Source organism: Dendrobates tinctorius, unplaced genomic scaffold, assembly GCF_039654945.1.
Source record: "Dendrobates tinctorius isolate UK_male_01 unplaced genomic scaffold, ASM3965494v1 ptg000186l, whole genome shotgun sequence".
NCBI lineage: Eukaryota > Metazoa > Chordata > Amphibia > Anura > Dendrobatidae > Dendrobates > Dendrobates tinctorius.
In genome coordinates this window covers 3,475,080-3,497,931 of record NW_027361853.1, presented here as the reverse complement: position 1 = coordinate 3,497,931, position 22,852 = coordinate 3,475,080, and the positions used below count along the sequence as shown (strand labels likewise).

Sequence of the window (22,852 nt, the reverse complement as noted above, 5' to 3'; positions counted from 1 at the left end):
AAGCACAGGCATCTTGTGTATTTGAGAATCAGTATGCAATTCTATTACATTAGCATTTCAATAGGAGTGAGAGCCGGGATCACTTACAGATAAATGGGAATGAAAGCCATAACCCATTTTACAGCCACCCTTCTCTATTTGAATAGGCAGAGCTGTACCCAGACAAATGTCAGCAGGCTTTTTTCAGACAATCTGTGCATTCATTATTATTTTTTTTCTTTGAAATTAAAGCTTCTGTAGGACGGATTTGTTTTTGCCAGGTCGTGCCTTGTTCTCGGCTTCTGCGGCCTCTGCCAAACAAAAAGACTACAGCTGCCAGTTATATCCAGTACTCACAATCTATACAACTGTCTACATTACAAAATGTACATTCTGCCCAATAGAGAGGACCGGCAATATGTCTTCAGTCGTCACAGTAAAGCTGCACACACATCATGATTTTTTTTTTCCATAAAATTAGAAATATTACATTATAGTTTTTATCACCTGAATGTGATTTTTTTTATTTTTTTTTTTTTAGATTTTTCTTTCTCCTAGGTCAAATTTGACAGTAATCAAATTTCTAAAGCCATAACTCAAAAACTAAACTTTTTTTTTAATTTTTATATTTTGTTTTGCGTTCGTAAATGATTTCATATACCCAGAAAGCAAACTTAAACGTGTCATACGCCGACGAGCGTCCTATAAACACGTGATTGTTGTGTTCCCATAGAACATGATATCGGCAGTATGTCACCAGTTTACATTAGACAATGTGCTGCCAACATGGTGATGATCTTTAAACCAACTTAAAAACTAATGCACCTGACGAATGACTATTTAGCATCGATGTTGGATGGTAAGTGGCCCATTTAGACAAGCCGGTAATTGGGAATTAACGTTCCTACGTATGCTTGTTTCCAGATTAGTGACTAGTTTATCCGTTAACCATGGGGTTAGAGGATAACTTGCTTTGTGCTGAAGGTCTGACTGCTGGAACCCCAGCAATTCCGAAAATGAAGTTCTGAGTGGAGCAACGATATATATGCTTTTTCTCGGCTCCATTCATGGTCCATAGGACAGCGGTAGCACTCCATAAATGCAATATAGGGTCTTTTAGTACAGTAGCTCTTGCCTATCTCTGTTGGAGGGCCAACATAAAAAACTAGCTAGTTAAGGTGTTTTTTTTCTCTCCACCCCCCCCCCCCCCCCCCCCTCCCGCTCTTTCAATATTAATCTCATGCTGTTTTTAAAAGCAGATTAATTACATATTGTAGTGAGTAAGGCAGGGCAGTAAGTCCATACGCTCTTGCTACAGACGGGCGGATGTCATCGTTGCGGTATGATGCACTGATGGCAGTAAGCCAGGCTGGCTACTCGAAAGCTGCGCCGGAGGTCCCAGAAGGCAAGAGATTTGCAAACCTCGTGGCCAGAGACAACTGAACTGGCTGATGGCCCGAAGTGTTGTGAATCGGTTCCGTTCATTTGTAACAGTGACAGCTAGAGATGAGCGACTTTGCCTTTTTTCGAGTCGAGTCGGGTTTCATGAAACCCGACTTTTGCAAAAGTCGGGTAGAACGAAATCGGCCGATTATCGTGAAAAGTCGAAGGCCGACTGAAACACGAAACCCAATGCAAGTCAGTGGAGAAGAAAAGTCGGCAGTAAGTGGAGGACAGGAAACACACCTACAGTGCCCATTTTAATGCTAAAAACATCAATTCTTATTACTTAAGCTTGGCAACCTTAATTTACTTTATAATAATAGTTCCGCATTGAAAACTGTGGGTTATTTGGCTCAAGTTGTGTGGGGGTAGGGCTGGCTCCAGATTTTCGTGGGCCCAGGGCCAAAGAGTGTCAATGGGCTCCTTTAACACATACCACAATTCATGATCCTCTGATACGGCAGAGAAATAGCGGTATAGTACAATGAAAAATACTTCACTTCTTACATCACATGACTGATAGCCATTTTAAATTCTCCAATAGCTCCAAAAACGGACAGTATATAACTCCATACAGTATTATGGCCAGCGCTTAGTGCGCCATACAGAGTAATGAGGCCCATATATTTCTCCATACAGAATCATTGGTCCCATATAATGTTCGATACAGTATATGATGAGCTCCACATAATGCTACAGTATATGTTGGTCCCCATGGATGAAGCTCCACTGTCTTATGAGCCCAAATAATGCTCCATATATAATGGGCCCCATTTCTAATGCTCCAGTGTAAAATGGGCCCTGTAAATGCACCTCCAGTGCCTGATGTCCACCTTTGGAATGCTCCAGTGTATGGTGGGCCCCATATATCATTCTCCAGAGTATAGTGCTCCCCAAAAATTGCTCCCAACCTTTAAAACAATTAAATAAGTCTACTCGCTAGGGAATCCCTGTACTAGTCTGGACTCCTTGTCGTCCGTATCTTCCATCTCTCTGCACTTGGACTGTTTAGGCAGAGGGCGTACAGACGTGATGTCATTGTGCTCTCTGACCAGAATGTCACTGTCAGGAAACGTGGTAGACGTCACGGCGGTGGAGCAGGGAGAGGTAAGTAATTCAACTTTGCAAGTGCTGTGATCCTGAGCAAGCAGGTGGGGCCCACTCGTTGGCGACGGCACTGGCACAGGGCCCCTCATAGTACGGCGGTGTGTCTGACGGTGGCTCCCACCGGCAAAAACACTTTTGCGTACTATGAGGGGCCCTGTGCCAGTGCCGTCGCCCGTGAGTATGCCCCCCACCTGCTCAAGGAAGCTGCACTTTCATCTGCACCTTCCTCTTTGTCACCGTGTAAGGTGGTATAGTATGTGGGAAGGGGAACCTGAGTTTCATCAGGGTCAGATTCTGGCTGTGTAGAGTGCGAGGGGAATGTAGTGGTCTGGGTCAATGTACCAGCAGAATCATCTAGCAGTGGCTGGGCATCAGTGTACTTGTGGCGCCCCCAGGAGTACGGTCGCCACAGTGGCATTACCTTCCTCCTAGGGAGTGTGATGTCATGCTTGGGAGTAACGAAGGATCTCTCTAGCAGTTAAACCAATACACAACACAGTTCCCACTCCAGGCCAGCAGGGAGACCTCTGAACCTGACTGTTGAGGAGCTGCTGTCTGTGGTCGGGAGGAGGTAAGTTAGGGCAGTCTGTGAAGGGAAGGGGAAGTGTGTGGATGTGAGAAGGGGAGCTGGAGGATGAGCAGAGTTAAGGCTCACTCCTAGCTGGAGCGCATTGTCCGGATTCCTGTGTCCGAGTTTGTAGGGACACTGACGGTCCTGCAGCAGAAACCGGAGGAAGTAGCAGCTGTAAATGCTCTGTTCCCAGCTAAGGCTCTGAGGCCCCAGCAGCGACTTGTGTGAGCCAGAAGGAAAAGGCTACGGCTGCTTGCCATACGAGAAAGTTTGAAAAGAGAGTCAACAGGGGGAACTTCAGTGAACTCAGTACTGCGAGTACCTCAGATAAGCGCTAGAACGGAGGCCACACTACCTGACTGCAGAGAGAGAATTCCTAATTTGCTTCCAGGCTGACTAACTCCTTCTCCATCTGTACTCTGGGTCCTGTACGGCACTTACCAAGTACAGGTAAAGGAACTGCACGACTGTGTCTGTCATCTTTCTCCTGCGCCTGGCACACGGCTCTGCTACATCCTGCACTGCACACCATCTACCAACTCTTTCATCTGCCCTGCGACCACAACCCTACCTGTGCAGGGCTTCTACATCTTGGCTGCACCACAACATCTGTCCCAGAGAAGCGACACTGCAGCGCTGGTCAATCTGATCAGAAACCACAGGTGGCGTCACGTATCATTCACCTATAAACGTTATTCACCCCTTTGTATGGACGCCCAGGCCCACGGACCGGGTCACCACCACCGTGACACATTCCTCTGAGACACCGGCCCAGTACCGATTAACCCCACTGCCCTGGCTGGCCACCCACACTCCATGTCAGATTCATCTTGGACTGGGGAATTCACGATTTGACTTGATAACCCAGGCATCGTATGAGGGAAAGAGCTACATGGACTAATGTGAAGTGTGGCCTGCTGCATCATTCACTTTTGGTGGGGGTGAAGGACACAAGGAAAGGGGTTCTTCCTGACCAGGAGCCAGCACTTGATGACTCAGAGCTTGCATTTTTTTGAAACTTCAGGAGAGGGGGCATATTTGCTCTAGTCTGTTCGGGAATGTAAGCCAAAACCAGTTCCTGATGCTCCAGCTTTAAAAGCGGTTATCCTACTCCCAGAAAAGGTAGCCTTCCAGGCGTTCCGGAGCCAGACCATGATGCAGGCTCAACACCTCCTGCCTTAGCTGCTATTGTGCTTTTGCCACTACCAGCAAATTTGCCACTACCAGCAAATGTACCACCACCATCAGTACCAGCTGGCCCCTCCCCACGTCCGCGGCTTCTTCCACCATACTTCCAAATTTTGGAGAAAATGTACCCAAAATAACATCAGATATATGGTACTGCATCCATGCTTGCAAGTGCATGGTGGTTAAATGTCTAAGCATGCAACTGGTATTCAAATTTCTCGGATTTTTCCCTTGGCTAAAGGTCTTTGCGCACTTCTTACAGATAGCCTTTGCCTGATCATTAGGATTTTGTTCAAAAAAGTGCCACACTGCACTCTTCCTACTATGGAACACATTTTGAGGCCTTGCACGCTGTGCTAATTTGACCGTCTGGCCAAGCTGTCCTGCAACTCTTTGGGTTTTTGTAAACCATTTTTGGACTCTTACGGGCCTGCCAGATAACAGCTGTTGCGATGTTGATGCCTGCTGCGGATCCTCCTCCTCCTCTTCTGAGCTATTGGCAGCGGCACCCTCTTCCCCCAATGGATGCCAATCTGGGTCATCCATCACCTCTTCTGCAATTTCATGTGCACCTTCCTCTGTGTCACCGTGTAAGGTGGTATAGTATGCGGGAAGGGGCACCTGAGTTTCATCAGGGTCAGATTCTGGCTCAGTACACTGCGAGGACAATGTAGTGCTCTGAGTGAATGTACCAGCAGAAAAATCTAGCAGTGGCTGTGCATCAGTGCACTCCATGTCCGATTCATCTTGGGCTGGAGAATTCACAATTTGACTTGCTAACCCAGGCATGGTATGTGAAAAGAGCTCCATGGAGTAATCTGTTGTGTGGCCTGCCGCATCCTTCACTTTTGGTAGGGGTGAAGGACACAAGGAAAGGTGTTGTTCCTGACCAGGAGACTCCACTGACGACCCAGTGGTTTTATTTTTTGAAACTTCAGACGAGCAGGCGATAGAGCTGGAGGCTGTGTCAGCAATGTAAGCCAAAACTTGTTCCTGAAGTTCCGGCTTTAAAAGCGGTTTACCTACTCCCAGAAAAGGGAGCCTTCGAGGCCTTGTGGAGCCAGACGATGACGCAGGCTCAACACCTCCTGCCTTAGGTGCTATTGTGCTTTTGCCGCTACCAGCAGATGCACCACCACCCCCACCACCATCAGTACCAGCTGGCAACCCCCGCCCACTTCCACGGCCTCTTCCACCATACTTCCTCATTTTTGGAAAAATGTACCCAAAATACCACCAGCTATATGGTACTGTAAAACAAGGTACAAGGTGTGTATATAGTATTGGGGAGAATTTGAATCTCCCGAGAGATTTTAGGAGGCTGACAATGATGCTCTCCGTCCAAGTATGGCAGCAGGCAGCCTAATAAGCAGGACTGCTGCACACAAAACTGTGGAAAAATGAACGCTTGGAAACTGTGCAGAAAAGAGGAAGAAAAAAGTATTTTTGTTTGCACACTGCTGTGCAAATTGCTTTTTTAAAAACAGCAATGCAGCTATCAGGGAGCCTTATAAGGCAGCATAATCACCAACAGAGCTGCTGCACACAAATATATCCTCCCTTGTCACTGCACACAGTGTTGTGTTGTACGGTGGAAATCGCTACCAGCAGAAGGAGATTTTTTTTTGTGCTTCTTCCCTGCCTAAAGCTCTCCCTTATTCAGAATCAGCAGCTGCAACCTCTCCCTACTGCTAATATCGGCAGAAGTAAGATGGCGGTCGACATGCAGGCCCTTTTATAGCCCCTGTGACGCCACACAAAGCAAGCCAATCACTTACATGCCCTTCTCAAAGATGGTGGTGACCGATGCCTATGTCATCGCGTTGCCCACAGTGTGCGTCCTCCATCATTGGCTGAAAAAGGGTGCTGGAAGCATCATTTGAAACGCGACTTTGGCGCTCTGGTTGATGACCTCGTGGCCAACCTCACGCTATGGTCGGGTTTCGTTTCATGAAACCCAACTTCAGCGAAAGTCGGCGACTTATGAATTTGACCGACCAGTTTCGCTCAACTCTAGTGACAGCTAATATTAACACCTGCTTGTCAGATTGCTTTCATTGCATTTTGCCAAATTTATTTTGAAAATAGTGTACATAGTTTTTGAAAATTCAAGTATGTGAAGCTTTAATATCCAAGTCAATAGGTGCTTGGATTATACCACCTACTGTATCTTTCTGGGTAGTACCAGACCAAGATTTACTTTTATACCTTGTGTGAACCGCAATTCACCTGAATGAGCAAATTTTTCTTTCTGTGACCTATAAATGGGTTTGTGTAAGCCCTGTTAAGATAACGGGACTGTTGAGGAAATTTCAGTATCTCAAGGCTGATCGCACAGCTACCATGATCTCATAGTTCATAAATTAACGCAAATAGTCATCCCTGTGCATGGACGCATTGTTACATCTGACAATAATTGAACTCCTGATCAAAATAATATAGTTGACTCAATCTTTTAGGGTCTGACCCCTGAGATCACCCTCGTCTTGTCTCCACCAATTAATAAAAAGTGGCCCTGCATGGGCAATGAATGAAGCATGCAAAAACCTCTGAATGCCCTCAAAATAATTCTGTAAGCCTGACTATAGAGGTTGCGTCACACAGAAAACCTTTTTGTTTGTGATCTCCCGCCACCCACTTTCAACTGATCATATTTGACAAAACTGGTTCATCTGAGGGGAGGTTGCAGACAGCCATGCATTTCCTGAATGAATGCCTGCCATTATAATAAGTGCCATAGTGGGAGCAGCTGATACTTGGTATTTGACTCATAAAATGGCCCGAGCAAGAGACCACCATATGCAATCAATGTACCCCAATAATGCAAATGGACAAAGACTGGAATGATGGGATAACTTCTTTAAATTAAAGCTTTTAATTGCACATGTGCAGTAACCTCTCCATTTAATCTTGCCACTTGTTTCACTATTGATTTTAGAAGGTTCTAAATCGTTAAAGATGTTGTCCAGTCTTGGGCTCTGTGACTGTAGACTTATGAATCCTCACAGCGCACAGTGTGCATGCTGTCAGGATTCTCCGGTGCTGGAAGCTGGTGTGCGCACCACAGGTATGCAGTTTGCATGCATGCAGTCATGTGTCGACTAGACTTGTCCAGCCTCGCTCAATATAAGTGAATTGAACTTGTCTGGACATGTCTAGTTAGAATATGGCCAGAGGTATACAAAATCGTGTACTTGTGGTCACATACCCTATGTGAGATACTTTATCCCTTCTCCATGCTGTAGATATCTGTGTCCAACCCTCTCACTGCTCCATCTCTAAGACAGAGAAGGGAGGGGAGAGTGAAGAACTGTCAGATCCATGAACAGAAGCTCTCATCCTTTTGTATCAGATTTACAAAAGCGCGCAGCTAGAGAAGACTTGGATACTGCAGCAGAGAAATGGTTGAACATTTTTACTGAAGACTAGATAGTCGCTTAACTTTTTCCTTAGGAAGCAAATGAGAAATATATCAATAAAATTCTCTGCAAAGGTGTTTATAGCCGAATTGGGAGACCTTATTTTATAGTATGCATAAGTATATGTTTCTCTGCGTGATGCAGGTTTTTTTTCTATTTAGACGTGATGTAACGCACTTAAAAAAAAAAAAAAAAAAAATTCACATAAACCAGCATGTGTAGTAGATATAATTTGCAATTTCCAGGAGGATGAAGCAGAAAGATTTTCCAGACCTCCAATATGGAGGAAGTGGGAAGGTGCTGGCATCCAGTATGTACCCCTACATCAGATACTTGTGAAGATAAAGGGCAAACATACAGCTATGCAACCTGTCTGGCTCTTCTACAGACCCGCATTAGGATGTAGTCTGTACACACGCTCTCTGGCAACATCCCTATATACATAAACATGTGTCGTGTAAGAAAAGGCGCTCTCTGCTCATCGTGGGCCACGTGGTCCTGCGGTTGACTTCTCTCTAGTGAGAAATCGGCCTGCTCTATGAATCTGGGTAATGACTTTTTAAATATAGATTTCTCTGCGCAATAAGGGTCCTTCTAATTTTCTTCAGAAATATTCTTGTGCCCCAGAAGGACACCTGCTGCCAACCCATATGGCAGTGATACCTGTTGCCTACAGACTATGGATCTGGGCATGCACTTCAGGCGGCTTTTAGATAACTGATAGGTTTTTCAACATGTCCAGAAACCTGCTGTCTTCTCTGCATTTTTATAGGTAGATCTATATGATGCTGCCAATCTTCTCCACACTAGAAGCACTACCAGCACTGAATACTTTAAGTGGACGTTCTCAGAGGCGAATCAAATGACCATCAGAGGGCACAATGACTAGGGTGTAACAGCAATACATAGACACCTGTGGTGCAATGTTTCAAATTGTTAATTTTTTTTTTTTTTACTAAATCTAATATATAAAGCTCAATGTGGGTGTGTATGTCCGGGATGGGCATCCGCACCGTCGCAGCTACAGCCACAAAATTTGGCACAGTTACACGTCTGGACCCTGAGAGCGTCATAGGCTATGTTGAGAGGCGAAATTTTAACCCCGCGCGTTCCAATTCACCAAACAATTTTGCCCCTATCTACATAATGGGGAAAAAGTGTGTATCAAGCCCCGCCCCTCGTGATGTCATCAGGTTGCAAGGCGACGCTAATGTCATAATAGGTTGCAATGGCGAAGATGCTGTCACAATGGTTGTCATGGTGACGATGATGTCCTAATAGGTTGCAATGGTGACGGTTATGTCATAACGGTTGCCATGGTGATGATGATGTCAATGGGTATATGGGCACGGGACTATGGGATGGAGGATGTGTGATGGGTATATGGGCACTGGACTATGGTATGGCGGATATGTATGATGGGTATATGGGCATGGAACTAGAAGATGAAGGATGTGTGATGGGTATATGGGCACGGAACTAGAAGATGAAGGATGTGTGATGGGTATATGGGCACTTGACTATGGGATGGCGAATATGTATGATGGGTATATGGGCATGGGACTATGGGATGGAGGATGTGTGATGGGTATATGGGCACTCGACTATGGGATGGAGGATATGTATGGGTATATGGGCACGGCCCTATGGGATGGTGGATATATATGATGGGTATATGGGCACGGGACTAAGGGATGGAGGATAATTATAATTTGCTATAACTAACCACAGTTAGTTACTATGCCCGGGCAGCGCCGGGCTCTTTAGCTAGTATTTATAAAATTAGAGACCTAAAAATCTGAATAACCATTCAAAATTAAATACACTTAATTTTTTAATATATGAAATTCATCAAGTTACATAAAAATATATGGAGAGTGTCTCAGAAATAAACAGCTCATAAAAAAGCAACAGAGGAATAATGTGTATATAGTCAGTGTCAAAAATCATTCTTAAGTTATTGGTTGCATATGAAGGACATAATATTGAATACGATTAGAAAGTTTTAGATTAATTTCAATGCAGGTTTCAGGGTAAACGAGCCACCACAATCTCCCAGTAGTGAACAATGATAACTCGAGATGTTCTTTTATTAGAAAAGTCACTCCCATATACGTCCCCCCCCCCCCCCACCCCCCAGATGATACTGGTAAATGGGATGCATCTCTGGTCCCAAAAAATTAGGGGATTCCCATCCTTCATATCATCTGCCCCCCTGTAGGTCCTAGCCAGAAGATATTAATACAGTTTTTGCCATCATGATTTTAACTTCCTATAAATAGGATACATGACACATCTAACTTTGTCCATCTGGCCGAAGGACTGATCGGCAGACCGCACGATGATTTAAGTAAATGCGTTACGTTGAACATGATGTTGAAGATGACAACTCCAATAACTCTAGGACTTGCACCGGTCACAAACCTTAATATTTATAACTGCAGTCCGGCTTCAAAGAGTCTGCTTGTAGTTATTTTGAACCTAGGAAGAGTTATCTCTGCAGGTGATAAATTTGTTGCCTCCCAGCCTCTTGTATAAATTGAATCCGAACTTTGCTTTCCAGCAGATAACCCACTTAAATTACCTGTTCATAGCAGGAAGTCATAGAGTAACTGGGGTCAGATGTTTAGAGTGCTAGCTTTTGTTCCCTTTCCAAGTTATGGTTAAGCCTTGTTTCAGTCCACAATCTATGGGTATGTGCACACGGTGTGGATTCTGCTGCTGTTCCGCATCGTTTCTGCAGCTGTGGGTCCGCAGCAGATTCTGCTTCGTTGTACAGTACCTTTATTTCCTATGGAAATTAAAAAACACACTGCACATGCTGTGGATTTTTCCACGCGGTTTTGCTGCGGTTTACAATCCGCAGCATGTCAATTGTTTAGTGCAGAAACGCTGCAGTTTTGCACCTCATCCATTATGAGGTATAAAACCGCAGGGCAAAACCGCAGATTTACCTGCGGTTTTCTCTCCAAAATCCGCACACGAAAAAAAACTGTGTGCACATAGCCTAAGGGTGACACCTCCTCTTTCAAGAGCCTGTTTTGATATTGTTCCCATTTTACCATTATATCTGACACCTGTAAATATCTCGGAACATCTCAATACAATGACGTTAACATATCATGAATATCGTGAGACTAAGAAATAGGGACCCCAGGACTCCGAACACACATTTTGCCTTGGCTTTTTCAAGGAGTAAGAGCAAAATTAGGCGTACACATTTCTCCATTTGATATTAGTTATTTATTTATTGGTTAAACCCACTTAAAGGGTTACCCACTACTAGATAACCCCTTATTAATGGCCCCAGAGTGCTGTGTAAAATGGAAAATTAAAGCTTGCTTATTATACCCAGACCAGCGCAGCTTGTCTGCTGTCAGTCCGTTGTTCCTTGCCGGTCACTTGTCATAAACAATTTTAATTTCAGACAACTAGCAGCTGTAGCACTGTTCATCCACTTGGATGGAATTGTGGAGGCTGCAGTGGTCTCCTGACATTGTTTATGGTAGAGCGGGGTTGAAAAGGCTGATGGTACAGGAGCAACACCAATCCGGTAGGGAAGCATACATTTATATAGCAACCTAGGACTATTAAGAGTTTGCCTAGTAATGGCCAGCCTCTTTTAGGTTCTTCATGGTGAAGACCAAATATATACTTTTTATTTGGCCTTTTTTTTCCCCTAATGTACACTGAAGAACATAAGGTGACCTCTTTATTTTCATGTTTTATTTTCACTATTTTCTGGATATCTGGTCAGTTGTCGTACTGTAGAACAATTTTTAGCTTCTAGTGATTTCATTCAGCTTTCCGAGAAATGTAGGTAGAGAAAATAAACCTGGCTTCTGGTATTTGACAGGCCATTGTAAGCCACTGATTGTATCTGTGATTGTATCCATGTACGTGCTTGCTACTGTATACAGCTTGTTCCTTGTGGTAAGTGATGTGGGCGGCACTACCAGTAACGCATCCCCATGGGGGCATTGAATCAGTACATGGCTTGGAACCTGTGCTGTGGTTTCCTCTCTGGGAAAGTCCCAGCTAGTTTGGGATCATCTGTGATTTCTGTGAATCCTCTTTTGCATTGTAGCCAAAAATGTAACCAGAGTACTAGCATGCTTCAGGATTATTAGCCAAGGGCACATCATGAAATAAAATGAATCCTTGGTTACAAAAAAGCAATATGAGGATATGCACAAATGCCATGCTACTGCTATACTTTTTTTTTTTTTTTCTGGAGGTTGTCAGCAGTGAGTTTACAGCAAAAGTAGTGACCACTGGAATAACCTTCTGCCCTTTTTTATCATGAAAATCAGTGTGAAGTAGCTGTGCCCCCCCCCCCCCCATACCAGGTCATAGTATTTAAATGGTAAAAGCTTATGTAGATTCCTTCCTAAAGGTCATGAGGTGCAAAGAGTGGTTTCATGGTCACCTCTTTTCTGCAGACTTTCTTTAAGAGCTCGTTCAGACAAGCGTATTAAATGTGCTTATGCAAAATGGGTAGTATATGAAGAGCGCAAAGATCAATGCAGCTCAATGTGTTGGATTGTGAGAAGCTGCAGTATGCTCTACTTTGGTCCGTATTCTGTATCACATGTGCGTTGCAAAAAAAAAAAGGATGGTCACACGGGCTACTGTCTGTACGTCATGCATTTTTCACAGATCCATTAGTTATGAAGATGGGAGACCGTGTTTGACCTTTTTGTTCATGTGAAAACTAATGCCATATAGTTATTCAAAATGGACATACAGAAGTATAAAAAAACCCAGATATACAGATGCAATATGGATGCAAAACACTGACATAGAACACAATGTAAAAACATCAAGTTTTTTTTTTTCCCCGAAATGAAAAATGGTCTCTCTTGCTTACTCATCTGACCCGGCCACCAATATGAATAGGCTGTGTCAGATGAAGATGATGCAGCGTACTGCCCTAAGTATTAGAGGGTCTTTCACCATATTTCCATCCTGCTGTGCAAAATAAAAAAAAAATAAAAAAAGAATACTTAAGTCTGGAGCCAGCACCGCGCCTTCAATCCATCCTGTGGGTTTCCCAGGTGTATTGGGACTGATGTGGCTGCAGATCAGCTGAGGCCCTCCTTTATGCCGTCAATATGGTTGTGATCTGAAGTAGAGCCAGCTTGGGTACACATGCATGGACTCTGCCCCCAGATTCACGTCTGTTTCTCATTACATCCCCCCCTGCCAACATAAAACACTACATCGTCTTCCTCTCCTGCACTCTGTGTAAGAGTTCCCTCTCGCACCACACCAATTTATTACTGCTATCTTGTATATTGATGTGGTCATGGGCAGACTGATGATGGGCTCTTCTCTGCCCCGCCCCGAATGGGTAAACTCCATTCCACTTGGCAAGCTGTTATCATAGCCAGGCTTTGGAGTGCAGAGTGTATGCCAAGCTGATTCATGAAGAAATACTGGGGATGGGACGGGCACTATCCGAGATGCCTCCAAAGGGAAGACTGGACAAGAACCCCAACAGATCATTACATTACATTACCAATTTTCTTCTTGGATAGTTGCTGCCTGTTTTATCCAAGGTTCAGTTCAAGAATTCAAAGTGAATGTGTGTCATAGTGGACTACAAATACTTTCTACATCAAACTCTTAGTAGTATATGTAGAGAATTTGCTGGTTTATTACTTTTGTCAATACCATCTGTTGCGCTAAAACATCTACTTTCATGTATCTTTTCCATCTCCCACTACTTTCTACTTGACGGATTTCTGTCCGTTACCATTTTCCTGTCTCGTGACCCTGCCTACACTAACGACCTTTTTCTACCCGTCACAACTGTGACTGAATTCTGTGGTCTGAGATGACTTCTTACCGCAATCTGAGTAAGAATATGGAACTGAAATTAGCTTTTTTTTAGTGACCTACTTCTAGTTTCCAGAGATTTTCTCAGGGTTGGAGTTCAGAAATCTGTATTTTTCTACGTTCTGGCTCATTTATGTGAGACTGACCTAATTCTCCTTTTGTAAATGACAGGTGTTAAATATTGACGCAATGTTAAAGTCTTTGGGATAACCTGCTCTACTAAATGGTCTGTTGTGGCCCTTTGAGGTCTCTGGACCACATTGGAAGAACAGTTGGTGCTGTATAGGGTCTTGCTGGGGGTCCTTGGCAACTAAACAGTCACCCTTCCCACCTCACTTCCAACACAGGCCTGGCCTCCTGTGCCCAGCAGGTGTCAGGTCATTGCCAACCGGAGGTAAGGTGTAATAGTCAGGTGGCTCACAGCCTATGGAACCTCTCTCCTGACTCCTGCCTCTTTCTCTCCTCTATCTTCTCCTTGACTTCTTTCATTCGTTTTCAGTCCATTTTCAGCTTTGTTCTTCATGCTACATTTCCTCCTTATTGTCCAGCTCCTGTATCTTCCTCTGGTTCATGGCTCTTGAGCATGTACTGAGACACAGGAACAGTTACCCATTTGTTCCACATCTCTGCTCGCTCGCTGCGATCAAGGAGCTCCAATCGGCTCCCGTGATTCCTCCCACACCAGCTGGCTCACCAGAGTTCACAAGGAAGAGGACCCTTGAAAGCTGCCGCACCAGGTGTAGTTCTACGAGTAAAGCAACATGTGCTTTCAGCCTGCAGTTTACAAGCGCTACTGGGCACAGCTTTGAATAAAATAAACATTATTTAAAATTGTGACATTGGTAAGGTTTGAGGACCCCTCAATTGGGGCACTGGCCTTGGATCAAAATGCCTAGCGACGCTATTGCATAGTCCTCTGTGCTGCTGCTGCATAGCATGGCATAAAGCCGATTGTAAAGTGAGGCCAAATCTCCATGAGCACTTGTAATATCTGATGGTTTCAGTTTCACTGTCTGTGCCTGAAATATATCCTCACACTAGAAGCTGCACACCGCCACATGCGTACACATAGCGGTGTGGTTATTCTATATGACATTGCGACACATAATCACAAAAAAGTCTCATGTTTTAAGTAAATTGACGATTTTGTATTTGCCCTTATTCACTGCCATCCTGAGTTGCAGGTTGGACACCTCTTGATATATTGCAGCCTATATAAAAATATCAAATAAAAATCTTGCCATTTTTTATATTGGCCAGTGGGCGCTTTTTTTTTTGTTTTAAAGACTCTTAACTTCCTGTTTAAGGAAACAATACATGTACATGGCCACAATAGTCCCCCGGCCTTATCTTTTGGGGGTACAGGATCAATAAAGATTGTGATGTGAAAAAAAACTTGTCAACATTTTCTAAAAGTCCATGTAACAAGATAAACTGATTTAAATAGTTAGGGTTTTTTTTTATAGCTTTTCTTTACATGCTCCCAACTTGTAGCTTACGAACATGGTATACAATCAATGTAAACATGAATGTGAAACAACCCATAGTCACTTTTGTGATCGGTAATCGTATTGCCCGTTCACCATGCTGTATACAAATGTGGGTCTGACTAGGAAGAGCTCAGACATGTAGACTGTTAGGAAAGTGAAAAGATGCTTGTGAGCTGGGCAGGAATGGCTGTGCCTCGGAAGCTTTGGAAATACTATAAATCAGCACTGCGCTACGTACCTTGAGTGGTATGAAATGCCATTATGTCCTGCATTTACCACGTAGAATTAATCCTAACATATGAAAGAAACACAAGAACTGTGATCAAGGAATAATGGCTTTTTTTATGACATTTTATACAGAAACATTTTGCGTGTATTTTCTCCTTTTGTATTGTTAGGTCTGTGTATAGAGCTGACAATTCAGTCTCTCTGATGTACTAAAACTTCACAACCTTCACTTTTACGGGTATTCAATTCAAATTCTGAAAGTTTCTCACCCACACACAAATGTGCTGTTATGTGCAGCCGAGCGCCTTTGTGCCTATCCAACAAGTGACATAACTGCATATTCGCTGACAGCCATGTGCTGTAGTGTGACGCACCCATATATCCATTCATTGAGCATATGGTTGGGAAATGGTCCATATGCTCAAGGGAAAAAGATAGTATGATTCAAGAGCCAACATTTGTGTGGCGGGGGCTGCACGGCGACTCTGGTCCTTCAGCGTTCGTTTCAGACAAGTTGCTTGACTAATAACATTTTGTAAGACCTGTTCAGAAAAACAATTCGGCTGTAAGAAAAAAAAAAAGTGAAGGCAGGTCAGACGTAGCATGGTTTGTCCTGTGACTTCTCGGGAGTACACTTGTTTCCAGCCTTGTTGCGTACTGCTTGTGGAGGGCAGTGCTCTCTGGCTTTAGCCACAGTTTGGACGTGTGACCTGTGCACTCCTGCTGCACCATCAGAAGAGCACAATGGCACTGAAGCAGGCAGGGATCCCGGCCCGCTTCAGCGCAGTGGTTAATAGCTTTTCGAAAGAGCTTGTAAGCACTGCTTGGGTTTAGTCACAACTGATACACTGCAGCAGTGGCCAGTCCCCTTGGCAATGAGCCATAAACAATAAAATGACTCCTTTCTGGATAATCCAAAGGTATTTAAGTGATTTATTAAATTGCAAAGTTGCTTATCTTTACTCTTACTTTGCAATTTTACTCGTCTAAGATGGAAGTAACATTTTAAGGGGCAAAGCTGTTTGCAACTTGTTTACAAAATTCCAACACGTCTGGATTCTTTGATTGCTGAGCCGCGTATCTATTCCTATCCTGTGTGATACTGACTGCTGAGCTGTGTATCTAATCCTATTCTGTGTGATACTGTGTGCTGAGCTGTGTATCTAATCCTATTCTGTGTGATACTGACTGCTGAGCTGTGTATCTAATCCTATTCTGTGTGATACTGACTGCTGAGCTGTGTATCTAATCCTATCCTGTGTGATACTGTGTGCTGAGCCGTGTATCTATTCCTATCCTGTGTGATACTGACTGCTGAGCCGTGTATCTAATCCTATCCTGTGTGATACTGGGCTCCCCCTGCAGTCTGTGTCAGAGGGTGGTCTGTGTTGGCACGGTAATAAATTGTGTTATTTCCAGCTGTACAGAAGGACGATAACACCATAGAAATGATAAGAATAATAGGCCTCAGTTACCACAACTGTCTACAAAGAAAACTGTTGCTGATAGCAACCAATCACAGGTCATTTTTCATCTTTTAAACAGCTCTGGGACAGCGTGGCGAGTTTTGAGTGGCGACTTTTGTGTTTCGACTTTTATGTGGCGAGGTGGTGTATGTGTAGTGAAATATCTGTTGAAGCACGTGGTAGTGTGTGGCGCATTTTGTGTGTGTTCATATCCCCGTGTGTGGTGAGTATCCCATGTCAGGGCCCCACCTTAGCAACTGTACGGTATATACTCTTTGGCGCCATCGCACTCATTCTTTAAGTCCCCCTTGTTCACATCTGGCAGCTGTCAATTTGCCTCCAACACTTTTTTCCTTTCACTTTTTCCCCATTATGTAGATAGGGGCAAAATTGTTTGGTGAATTGGAACGCGCGGGGTTAAAATTTCGCCTCACAACATAGCCTAGGATGCTCTCGGGGTCCAGACGTGTGACAGTGCCAAATTTTGTGGCTGTAGCTGCGACAGTGCGGATGCCAATCCCGGACATACATACATACACACACACTCTGATATATATATATATATATATATATATATATATATATATATATATATATATATATATATAACCAAAAGTTTGGACACGCCTCATTTAAAGAGTTTTTTTATTTTCACGACTATGAAAATTGTAGATTCACTCTGAAGGCATCAAAACTATGAATTTACACATGTGGAATTATATAATTAACAATAAAGTGTGAAACTACTGAAAATATGTCTTATATTCTAGGTTCTTCAAAGTAGCCACCTTTTGCTTTGGTTACTGCTTTGCACACTCTTGGCATTCTCTTGATGAGCTTCAAGACGTAGTCACCGGAAATGGTTTTCACTTCACAGGTGTGCCCTGTCAGGTTTAATTAGTGGGATTTCTTGCCTTATAAATGGGGTTGGGACCATCAGTTGTGTTGTGCAGAAGTCTGGTGGATACACAGCTGATAGTCCTACTGAATAGACTGTTAGAATTTGTATATGGCAAGAAAAAAGCAGCTAAATAAAGAAAAATGAGTGGCCATCATTACTTTAAGAAATGAAGGTCGGTCAGTCTGAAAAATTGGGAAAACTTTGAAAGTGTCCCCAAGTGCAGTGGCAAAAACCATCAACTGCTACAAAGGAACTGGCTCACATGAGGACCGCCCCAGGAAAGGAAGACCAGGAGTCACCTCTGCTGCGGAGGATAAGTTCATCCGAGTCACCAGCCTCAGAAATCGCAGGTTAACAGCAGCTCAGATTAGAGACCAGGTCAATGCCACACAGAGTTCTAGCAGCGGACACATCTCTACAATAACGGTTAAGATGAGACTTTGTGCAGCAGGCCTTCATGGTAAAATAGCTGCTAGGAAACCACTGCTAAGGACAGGCAACAAGCAGAAGAGACTTCTTTGGGCTGAAGAACACAAGGAGTGGACATCAGACCAGTGGAAATCTGTGCTTTGGTCTGATGAGTCCAAATTTGAGATCTTTGGTTCCAATCACCGTGTCTTTGTGCGACGCAGAAAAGGTGAACGGATGGACTCTACATGCCTGGTTCCCACCGTGAAGCATGGAGGAGGAGGTGTGATGGTGTGGGGGTGCTTTGCTGGTGACACTGTTGGGGATTTATTCAAAATTGAAGGCATACTGAACCAGCATGGCTACCACAGCATCTTGCAGCAGCATGCTATTCCATCCGGTCTGCGTTTAGTTGGACCACCATTTATTTTTCAGCGGACAATGACCTCAAACACACCTCCAGGCTGTGTAAGGGCTATTTGACCAAGAAGGAGAGTGATGGGGTGCTACGCCAGATGACCTGGCCTCCACAGTCACCAGACCTGAACCCAATCGAGATGGTTTGGGGTGAACTGGACCGCAGAGTGAAGGCAAAAGGGCCAACAAGTGCTAAGCATCTCTGGGAACTCCTTCAAGACTGTTGGAAGACCATTTCCGGTGACTACCTCTTGAGTCATGAAAATAAAGTAAATTCTTTGAATGAGAAGGTGCGTCCAAACTATTGGTCTGTACTGTGTGTGTGTGTGTGTGTGTGTGTGATTTTTTTTTTTTTCTATCAATCTGAAACCTTCATTCTTGTAGAGAACATGGGGGTTACTCTCCTGCTGATCAGGTTTATTTTCCACAATGGCGATCTCTGGTCCACCTGCGGATGGGGCACTGCTGGGAGACTTCTGCTGCAGCTGCTCCCCATACAGGACACAGATGGAGGAAGAGGAGGGTATGACTGTTCTCCTTAGAGACACTGGGAAGATTTCAGTTCCGTGTGTAATATGAGGCCAAATAGGATGGAAAAGGAGGAGATTGAGGCCAGGCTATTTTTACCTTTTTTATTCACTTTGTGTTTAGCATTCCTTTTAAAAATAGCAGTTTTATTTATTCAACTTTTTTGGCATAAATTCTCAACCACTACAGCACTCGTCCTCTTCATATTCAGCCCTTAGCTGAAAAAGTATTACCTACTCTTATTCTCGCCACATCTCTGCTTCTTGTAGACCTTGCGTGAGGAATTGTGCTTTGGCCATCTAGATAAGAAACTCAAGATGTGGCTGATCTAATGGTACCGTACTGTGTATTGTAATACTAGATGTGACGGGCCGAGTTCCTGCTGGTTACTTGACCACTGTTTTCTTTCATTAGCAATATATGTGTAATAAATATGGCGTGATAAAGTCATATAATTTTACGAATGCGGTGACAGGCGCTAGGTAAGTGTGGTTTCACACTCAGCAGCAGTCACTACACAGTGTGTGGAGCTGTGTTGTACACCCCTCCAGGGCAGATCCGTGGGGCTGTTGGACCCCCATGATCTGTTGTTTGTTCATTACTTATCTTACCAATAGATTACACATTTTTCTTCCCTGGGCAACCTCTTTTAAGGGGCTAATGATGCTTAGTAAGCAGTACCCTCTATTTATAGTATTGTTTACCGGACGCTTGTTTTGTTGCTTGAAGCGCTGATTTTCTGATCAGTATTACTCATGTTTCCGGTGTCTATACTTGCTCTTTCTTTCCCCTCGGTTTGGTCTGACATCTTTTGCTCTGCTCCTCCTCGCTCCCTGCCCCCTTGGCTGGTATGTTTTCACCAGTGTGGTTTCCTGCTGTTATTGATGTTCTTCCTCAGCTGCTGGAACCACATAAATGTCCTGGTCAGAAGCTCTGTGTCTGTAGCAAAGATCACAGTGTATTCTCAGCTGTTCCAGCCACGTGGACAGTTCAACTAAATATGTAGTCCGGAGGGAACAAACCATCTGCTGTGTGACACATTGCTGATCTGCCGCAGTCGTCTTGTTCACGGCTTAGCTTTTGCAATCCGCTCCCCATCTTAAAAAAAAAAAAAAAAATTATATATATATACAGTCATATGTAAAAGTTTGGGCACCCCTATTAATGTTAACCTTTTTTCTTTATAACAATTTTGGTTTTTGCAACAGCTATTTCAGTTTCATATATCTAATAACTGATGGACTCCGTTATATTTCTGGATTCAAATGAGGTTTATTGTACTAACAGAAAATGTGCAATCTGCATTTAAACAAAATTTGACCGGTGCAAAAGTATGGGCACCCTTATCATTTTCTTGATTTGAACACTCCTAACTACTTTTTACTGACTTCCTGAAGCACTAAATTGGTTTTGTATCCTCATTAAGCTTTGTACTTCATAGCCAAGTGTATCAAATCATGAGAAAAGGTATTTAAAGTGGCCACTTGCAAGTAGTTCTCCTATTAGATTCTCCTATGAAGAGTGGCATCATGGGCTCCTCAAAACAACTCTCAAATGATCTGAAAACAAAGATTATTCAACATAGCTTTTCAGGGGACGGATACAAAAAGTTGTCTCAGTGATTTAACCTGTCAGTTTCCACTGTGAGGAACATAGTAAGGAAATGGAAGAACACAGGTACAGTTCTTGTTAAGCCCAGAAGTGGCAGGCCAAGAAAAATATCAGAAAGGCAGAGAAGAAGAATGGTGAGAACAGTCAAGGACAATCCACAGACCACCTCCAAAGACGTGCAGCATCATCTTGCTGCAGATGGTGTCACTGTGCATCGGTCAACAATACAGCGCATGCATAACGCCTTTTTGTACTTTCTTCTACAGCTGTGCGCCACAATTAATATTACATATTGTGTGTACCTTTTTTTTTTTTTTTTTTTATTACAGTATGTAGTTATGTTAAATATTTGCCCAATGTAAAGAGAGCTTGAGAGCTTTAGGGTATGTTTCCATGGTCAGTAAATGCTGCGGATTGGACGCTGCATACAGCCACAGTGTCCAACCTGCAGCGTCCGGATGTTACAGCATAGTGGATGGAATATTATGAAATCCCATCTCCACTATGCATGCACAGACGCCTCTGGCTTCCCTGCGTAGACGCACACGTGGCGCGGCTTTCCAGACTGCAGCATGTCTATTTATCTTGCGGAGACGCTCAGTCTCCACAAGATCACTATCACTGTTCTATGTATAGGATGCGGTGAACACATCTGGAATCACCGTGCGTTCAATACCTGGCAGCGTCCAAAGCGCTGCCGATACGGACCGTGGAAACATACCCTTACTCTTGTAAGTTGGAGACGGTTGAACAGTGCTGTAAAACTAAAATCAAGGCCTGATTCATCGTTTTAAGGTGGGAAGAACACAAAAAGTTGATCAAGCTGTAACACATGATTTAGAGGAAGGTAAAACTCGTATGATGCGCATAATTGCCCCATATTAGGAAAAACATTGCTTCTTTACTCCACATACATCACTCAGACTAGCTCACTGGATCACTGTCCCATACAGAATCTTTTACCTATATCCATATTATATGAATGGCATCTAGTCCTCCTTGTACTTTTTGAAGTCAATCAACCATGACCAGAGCATGTGGCAGAAGGAAGTTTTCATAATGTCACTGCTCTTGGGGTATGTGTCCACGGTCAGGATATGCAGCGCTTTGAATGCAGTGAAGACTCCGCCCAAAGCGCTGCCCCATGTTGTTCATTGAACACATCCGGAATCACCACATCCTATTCATAGACTGGGTTATTTATCTTTGTAGAGACCGAGCGTCTCTGCAAGATAGACATGCTGCGGTCTATAAAGATGCGCCACATGTGCGTATACGCCGGGAAGCCAGAGGCGTGTGCACGCATAGTGGAGATGGGATTTCATAAAATCCCCTTCACTATGCTGTAACATCTGGCCACTGCGGCTGTACGCAGCGTCCAATCTGCAGCAAATCCTGAAGGAATCCTGACTGTGGAAACATACCCTGACAGTAAAGAATTTCCGTCTGTGATTATAATGACAATTTTCCTCTAGACCATGGTTGTCAAACTCAAATACACAGGGACAAAATTATAAGCTTGGACCAAGTTGCAGGCCAACCTTGATATTTCTTAAAAAATGTCCTAACTTCATTTTTGTCTTTTTGTGGCTCGCTGTAGTACTCCTTACACTATAATGACCCACATAGTGCTCTATATGGTATAATGGGCCCTGCAACGTCCTCCATACAGAATGAGACACTGACGTAGTGCATAGGGATAATGATGGTGTCCAGTTGGATGTGAGATACCGGGCATGGGGATGGAGGCCCGACCAGTGTCTTGGGCCAAATATGCATGGCCCAATGGCCAGAGTTTGACATTCTTTAGGTGTATATGATGCCCCTTTGTCACTGTTTGCAGGCCTGTGTGCTAAAAAGATCATTAGAAAGATTAATTTGATAAGCCACCATTGATGAACTGTGCACAATACTAAGGCGCAGGCATCTGAATGAATTTAGTGCATCGTTTGGACGTCATGGGCAACCACAGAAAACTCCTCCGTTCAGACATCAGAGTAGTTTTCGGTGTTAGTTGATGCTACTTTTCTTGATGTAAGTTATGATGATTATGTCCCTCTCTCTCTGCTAAACTCTGCTCACTTTCAAAAAGAGGTTGATGCTGACCAGTGGTGTACAATCTGCAAGTTACAGTTTTTGTGCATTTGCGAGTTTTACAATAATTTTCCAACTTATAAACAGTTTAAAAAAAAAATTCAAAACTGCTATGTATCATGGCTTAAAAGATTTTTATGCAATCCACAGCTCTGTGAAAG

The 22,852-nt window shown here is 43.7% G+C and overlaps 2 protein-coding genes across 4 annotated transcripts in view; one reads left to right on the top strand and one right to left on the bottom strand.

Moving 5' to 3' along the window:
• Window positions 1–22,852, bottom strand: part of CCDC177 (coiled-coil domain containing 177) — a 246,816-nt gene that overhangs the window by 155,502 nt on the left and 68,462 nt on the right. The window contains exon 2 of one of the 2 annotated variants that reach the window (XR_012221486.1): window positions 17,912–20,084. The exons of the other annotated variant lie outside the window; for it this stretch is intronic. The gene's annotated coding sequence lies outside the window, so the exon portion shown is untranslated. Of the gene's footprint in view, window positions 1–17,911; window positions 20,085–22,852 lie in introns of those variants that run through there. 2 annotated transcript variants of the gene reach the window in all.
• SUSD6 (sushi domain containing 6) overlaps window positions 1–22,852 on the top strand; it is a 50,273-nt gene that overhangs the window by 17,864 nt on the left and 9,557 nt on the right. The window lies entirely within an intron of this gene.